Source organism: Rosa rugosa, chromosome 2, assembly GCF_958449725.1.
Source record: "Rosa rugosa chromosome 2, drRosRugo1.1, whole genome shotgun sequence".
Taxonomy (NCBI): Eukaryota; Viridiplantae; Streptophyta; class Magnoliopsida; order Rosales; family Rosaceae; genus Rosa; species Rosa rugosa.
This window is the reverse complement of record NC_084821.1, coordinates 48,032,793-48,039,525: the sequence shown is the minus strand read 5'-3', so window position 1 is coordinate 48,039,525 and position 6,733 is coordinate 48,032,793. Positions and strand designations below refer to the sequence as shown.

Sequence of the window (6,733 nt, the reverse complement as noted above, 5' to 3'; positions counted from 1 at the left end):
GCAGCAAACCTCAAACTCTTCCCTGCTTTTAGTATCCTTCTTTTTCCTAGCAGTAGCAGCACCGGCTCTTTTCTGATCGCTGGCTGAGCTAGTTTAAATGGCGGTCTACTTCTGTTGTGCACCTAGCTAGTACTTGATTAAGAGAATCAATGCAACATTCCATTTAGTTTAGTGCATATATATATACTAGCGATCATTTGTAAACTTCAGTACTTGGTAATTTCAATTCTTTGACTTTATTTCAAAGTTTCCTCTTATTCAAGGAGTCATCTTATACTCATATTCATCACTTCCTCAGTTTCTACTGGTTTTCAATCTATATCCCATCTGTTTCTTTAATTCACTTGTACTTCTTATGTCTCTCAATACGCTTAATTACCATCCAAACTTGTACTTCTGGTGGCTCTCAATTTACTTATACATGTTAATGCTAACTCATGGAATGACCCACAAAGATCAATTCCTATTTTATTTCATGGTGAACTTTTTGCCAAAACTCTCTTTTTCTCGAAGCTTGACATTGGTTTGATGAAAAAAGTAAATATTTTTTCACAACAACATTATAGTTTCTTTTCATAAAGAATCAATGTAATAAGTCCTATCTATATATGCGGTACAATTAATGAAAAACAAAACATTCTGAATTTGTATTTGGTGCTAGCATTTGAGAAGTGAGAATTTTTTTCTTTCTATTATTAAGTTTTCAAAAGCATACTTGAAAGTATATATGAAACTAGATTAAGCGATACTTGGCCATGACATTGGAGAAAAAAAGATAAAGAGAGAGATTTTCTTTTCTCGAATTGACTTTGATTTAAGTTTGAATTTTTTGTAGGTCACAGTACTATCGCGCGTGGTAGAATCGATGGCCATAATAGACTTTATGTAGATTACTTTGTTGATCAGCCTATCTTTAAGAGTCATATATTTAGACGAAGATTTCATATGAAACGACCTCTTTTTTTGCGAATTCATGCCGCAGTGGAAAATCATGATTCCTATTTTGTTCAAAAAAGGAATGCCGTTGGAGTTCTAGGTTTGTCATCCCTCCAAAAGATGACAGCTGCACTAAGAATGCTTGCTTATGGCATGTCAGCAGATCAAGTTGATGAATACCTACGAATTGGCGAAAGTACAGCTATATATTGAAAGTCTTAAGGGATTTGTTACGGTAGTTGTTGAAATTTTTGGTGTTGAGTACTTGAGATCACCAAACAGTGATGACATCACAAGGTTGCTTGCTATAGGCGAAGAGCGTGGCTTTCGTGGAATGTTGGGGAGCATTCACTATATGCATTAGAAATGAAAGAATTGTCCTACAACATGGCATGGTATGTATTCTGGCCACATCCATGAACCAACAATTATTTTGGAAGTTGTGGCTTCATATGATCTTTGGACATGGCATGCATTCTTTGGGCTCCCAGGCTCTCATAATGACATTAATGTGCTGGATCGATCTTTTGTATTTGCCGAACTTACTGAAGGACGTGCTCCCAAAGTGAAATACAGAATCATGAACAATGAGTATAAAATGAGATACTATCTTGTAGATGAGATATATCCCCAATGGGCAACCTTTGTTAAGACAATTCTTGCTCCACAAGGGAGAAAACATAAACATTTTGCCGAACTTCAAGAGGGATATCGAAATGATGTTGAGCGAGCATTTGGGATGTTACAAGCAAGTTTTGCAATTATACAAAGGGTCGGCATGCTTTTGGAATCAAGAAGACTTGAGCAATATAATGATTGCTTGCATAATCATGCATAACATGATTATTGAGGATGAGAGAAATGACAATCACAACTTAGATTAGCTACACAATGATTACGATAATGTGGCTAACAGTCCACCTATAGCATCAGTGTCGCATGAGCGTACAACTTCATTAATGGAATTCCTTGCCAATCATAACCGTATTAGAGATAGAGAAGTTCATTCTCAACTCCAAAAAGATCTTATCTAGCACCTGTGGAAGCTTCATGGAGATTAGTAGGATTAGTATGTTTAGATTTGTTTTTTATTTTTATTTTTCCTCTTTTAGGAAGTGTAGATTGAAATTTGAGAAAATAATTCTGGTATTTGTTATTATCTAAACATTACACAATGTCCATATTAAAACCCACTACTCTTGCTCTCGGAGTCCGTGTCTTATTGCAAGTCTATAATTAAGTTCTACAAGTCTACAAATTCTTATTAGTTGACCAAAGTATATCTTGTTGATGTGATATATCCTCTTCTTATATAGATAATCACTATATCTGTTGTATTTAGCATTCTTTGTATACTATGCCAAAAAACCCTTCAGACGACAGAGCTCAGACGACAGACATGTTGGTTTCTGTCGTCTGATATATTTTAACGACAGACAGTGTAAAAACTGTCGTCTGAATATGCAACACACCATACAAAGATGGTCTTGAGAATTAAGTTTGTTTTCAAACAACAGTTATCTGTCGTCTAGTCAAAGGAGATAAATTGATTTCGTTTTGGGTCGTAGCTTCTTTTTTTTGTTTGTATTCAGACGACAGATATATGTTGTGTCGTCAAAGGAGTAAATTGGCTTTGGATTTTTTTTTCCTGTTTTTTTTTTGGCACAACATGAAGGGATTTAGTTTTTTGTTTTTGGCAAATAAGGGATTTAGTTTGGAACACTTTATGACATTCTCTCCCCGACTTTACGAAAACTAAAACCTAAACCGCGGCTCAGCTGAAACCATTCCAACTTCAATTTCTTGCTCCGTCCATTCCAACTGATGAAAATCCAAATCGAAACACCCTAATCAGAACCCAGATCGAAACACCCTAATCAGAACCTCATACTCCGTCCATTCCCCATCTCTCTTCGACAGACGAAGAAATCCTCATTCCACATCTGGGTCTTTGTTTCAAACCTAAATCGCGAAATCATCCAAACCTCTTTGCAAATTTCATGGGTCTCAATCAGTAGCTCTTTATCTATCACTACTACAGTAGGTCGTCATCTTTTCCATAGTCTTCTTCCGCTGCTCTTAAGTGGATTTGCTATTTCCAAGCCTCTGAGTTATTGCCACTTTGAGTACGCAAAGTTCTGGTAAGGTACCGAGTTCCCAATTCTCTATTGTTTAAGTAATTGCTTTGAATCTCTTTCTGGGTTGTTTATCTCTTTATTCATGATTTGGGTTGGGTATTTTGATTTCGTGTTTACTCCATCTTCGTTTTAGGTTTTGTTATATTTCATTACTGTTCTTTTTGTTTGGGAATTGATATTGACTTTACAATTAATATCTAGAGATGACTTGATTGTTGAGAACTGGTGACCAAGCTTGGAAAAATGAAGTAGTTTGTGAGATCAATTTTGAACTTGCATCTTGGTAAGTCTTCTCTTTCGATTTTGCTTATTTGTGGAAGAACTATTATGTTTTTTGGTTTTGGTGGTTGGGTATGTCAATTGGGTTTCGATTTGGAATTGAAAAATCTTGGCAAAATCTCTTGTTTGATGATATATTGTATGTCAATCGATAGCCTTGAATGATTAATTGGTATTGTCTCTCAAATATCTCGATATGAATGGAGCTTACCTTTAATTTGCTCAGATGTTGATTGATTATTTTGATATATAATAAATACAACAACTATTCTTTACGGGCTCTGCTATACTTTGTATTGTGATTTTGCAGTGATCAAGATGATTGTGAGGTTGTGAGGAAAGTAGGGGGAGGAAAATACAACAAGGTCTTTGAAGGTATTAATCTCAATACCAATGAGCGATGCATAATCAAAATCCTCAAGCCTGTGAAGAAGAAGAAGGTAAAAGATTAGGGTTTTGGGGTCTAGTTCTTAATTGATTCAATTGCGAAAGTCGAGTCTTTATGGTCTATGAAGGTTGATCTTTGTGGGGGTGTTTATGCAGATTAAGAGGGAGATTAAGACATTTGAACACAGAGGCATGTTCTTGGAAGACATTTGTTTGGATTCTTGAAATGTGATCCCTTCTTTTGGATTTTTGTTTTTAAAACTCTTCATAAGATAATTGCAACAACATTAGTCAACTCTTTTTTGTCTATATTTTAGATAATATACATTTATATTCTAGCTTATCATTGAATGAACCATTCTCGATCTGTAATTTGGATGAAATAAACATCCCGAGTTCTTGTATACTTGTAGGAGTTACCTGTTGCTTTTGTTACATTCAAGTCTCGGTTGGGTGCAGCATTAGTCTCCCAATCTCAGCAGCATACAGATCCACTTCTTTGGATAACTGACATGGCTCCAGAACCGAGGGATGTATCTTGGAGAAATCTGGTGATACCATACAGAGTTTTGCCACTTTGCAGGCTAGGTGTCATTGTTGCAGCCTCTCTTCTTACAATTTTCTTTGCAATCCCAGTCACTGCTGTCCAAGGTATAGCCAAGTTTGAGAAACTGAAAAAATGGTTTCCTCCAGCCATGGCTTTACAGTTGATGTAAGACTTATCTTGATTATAAAACTAGAACTTTGATACATCAAACTGTGACCTATTTAGTTAAGCTCACTTATGTCCTTAAACTTCTTGACCTACTGTGTTGTATATGTCCTTAGACTTCCCTATTTGAATGGAAGTAGATTCAACATCAGTGATGACACAATTAATGGTACCTGTATGTGTGCGTGTGTGTGTGCGCGTCATATGTGAGTAACCATGTACATAGGTGTATATATGTGGGTAAAGTTTTAATAATAAAGACAGAGATCAGCGGGTCCAAAGAACTAATAGTGTCATTAAAATCTTGACGGTGTTAAGTGATCAAATTAGAGCCATCCTAGTATATATATGAATCTCTATGTGATTCATCGATATTGATTGATCTCTTTTTTCGTATATCTCATTGCAGGGTGAGGGGTTCAATAATTATGGTGGTATATATGTCCAGAGGAATCCACGGCTGAAAGTCAAGGTGGTGGATGGGAGTAGCTTGGCTGTGGCCGTCATCCTTAACAGCATTCCGAAAGGGACAACCCAGGTTCTCCTTACAGGCAACCTCACAAAGGTTGCTTATGCCCTTGCCTTTTCTTTGTGCCAAAGAGATATCCAGGTATATGTCAATTACATATTCATGTATATGACTTCATATTTCTATTCCTATATGTTTTCTGACCTGATGAGATCGATATTGGATAAATTTTTTTCAGGTAGTTACATTACAGCAGGCTGAGTATTTGAAGCTCACCAAATCATTAAATGGTACAGAGGGTAAGGTGGTTCATGACAGAAGCTATGCTCAAAAGGTAAGGAAAATTTGGCTCTCTATACCAGCTTTCTTATTGTTTCTATCTATCATATGCTATGGATATTTAACAACCATAACAAATTAATTGAAGAAATATATTTCTGTTTAACAATTTTTTAGGTAGAAAATAGGGATTTCTATTTTTCTAGGGTTTACGGTTTAGAGCTACACAGAAAACTTGTTCTCTTCAAATTACTTTTTTTTGATACTTAATTTGCAGTGGAATTTCAATGCAGATTTGGTTGGTGGGAGATGGGTTGAGTAAAAAAGAAGTGCACCAAAAGGAACAAGTTTTGTTCCCTTCTCTCAATTTCCACCAAAACAGTTGCGCAGAGACTGCCTCTACCACTACACACCAGCAATGAAGATCCCCAAGTCTCTTGAGAATGTTTACTCTTGTGAGGTGGGTAATTAGTAACCAAAAAAGAATTTTCTATAATGTTTCTTCATCCATTATTAGTTTGTTATTTACTTAGTAGGTAATTGGTTAACTAAAGCTTATATATTGTGACAATCAGAACTGGTTGCCAAGGAGGGTGATGAGTGCGTCGCGTATAGCAGGAATAGTGCATGCATTGGAAGGTTGGAATGAGCACGAGTGTGGTCACACCATGTCCAGCATTGACAAAGTTTGGCAAGCAACTCTTCGACATGGCTTTCAGCCTCTAGTCTCCAAAGAGGCAAAGATTGATTAGTCACCTCTTCAAGAAAGCATTACCCAATTATGATTTATGTTCTGACTACGCCTTGTTTTTATTTTGATATTATTTGAGTTTATGTTCAGCTGTACTGTGCTTGGTAGTACATGATTTGCAGTGGATATGTTAGTGATTTCCAGTTATTTGATGAATATATGGTACCATTTTCTAAATGAATGGTATTGGTATATATTGTGGTTTATGTATATTTCCAGGTTCTGGTATGGCACATTGAAGCCAAATTCTGTGGTTTTAAACCAAATCACAAAATATAAAAATGTGGAACAATTGAACGTCCAACAACAGAATTCAAGCAAAATACTGTTGTCTGAAACAAGAAGATTCAACAGACAAAAATAAAATTCTATAGTCTTAGTCTCATTCCCACGACAGAATATTGTGATGTATGATACTTTCTCACAACATACGTAACAATGAAACATCAACTATCTCCATATTCAGACGACATATAAATGTCTTTTTAAACAACATCAAACAATAGAATGTTATTAAAGTCTGTTGCTAAAGTTAAACAACAACAACATTTGACTGTCGTCTGATATCATATTTAACCACATATACTACCATTTTATGCATATCAGAGCAACATTCAGACGACAGATATATTTTTGGTGACTGTCGTCTGAGTCACCTTCTGACGTCGGGCATTGACTGTCGTCTGAACACCAATCAGATATCAGCTTAATAGACGACAGATTTTCTTCATATCAGACGACAGTCAAAGTCTGTCGTCTGAAGGGTTTTTTGGCATAGTAGT

General features: G+C 35.9%; 2 long non-coding RNA genes across 3 annotated transcripts; both read left to right on the top strand.

Annotated features, from left to right (window-relative positions):
- The first annotated feature begins 2,641 nt into the window (after nucleotides 1-2,641).
- On the top strand, nucleotides 2,642-4,499 carry LOC133734097 (uncharacterized). Of its 2 annotated transcripts, none has more exons than XR_009858061.1 (5): nucleotides 2,642-3,082; nucleotides 3,276-3,357; nucleotides 3,664-3,793; nucleotides 3,897-3,968; nucleotides 4,154-4,499. It is a non-coding gene; the product is annotated as an uncharacterized LOC133734097 (long non-coding RNA). The 2 variants fall into 2 exon arrangements; XR_009858060.1 differs by having other exon boundaries at nucleotides 2,643-3,077; nucleotides 4,154-4,498.
- A 55-nt stretch (nucleotides 4,500-4,554) lies between these two features.
- LOC133734096 (uncharacterized) lies at nucleotides 4,555-5,529 on the top strand. Its single transcript, XR_009858059.1, has 3 exons — nucleotides 4,555-5,062; nucleotides 5,160-5,255; nucleotides 5,494-5,529. It is a non-coding gene; the product is annotated as an uncharacterized LOC133734096 (long non-coding RNA).
- Nucleotides 5,530-6,733: the final 1,204 nt, after the last annotated feature.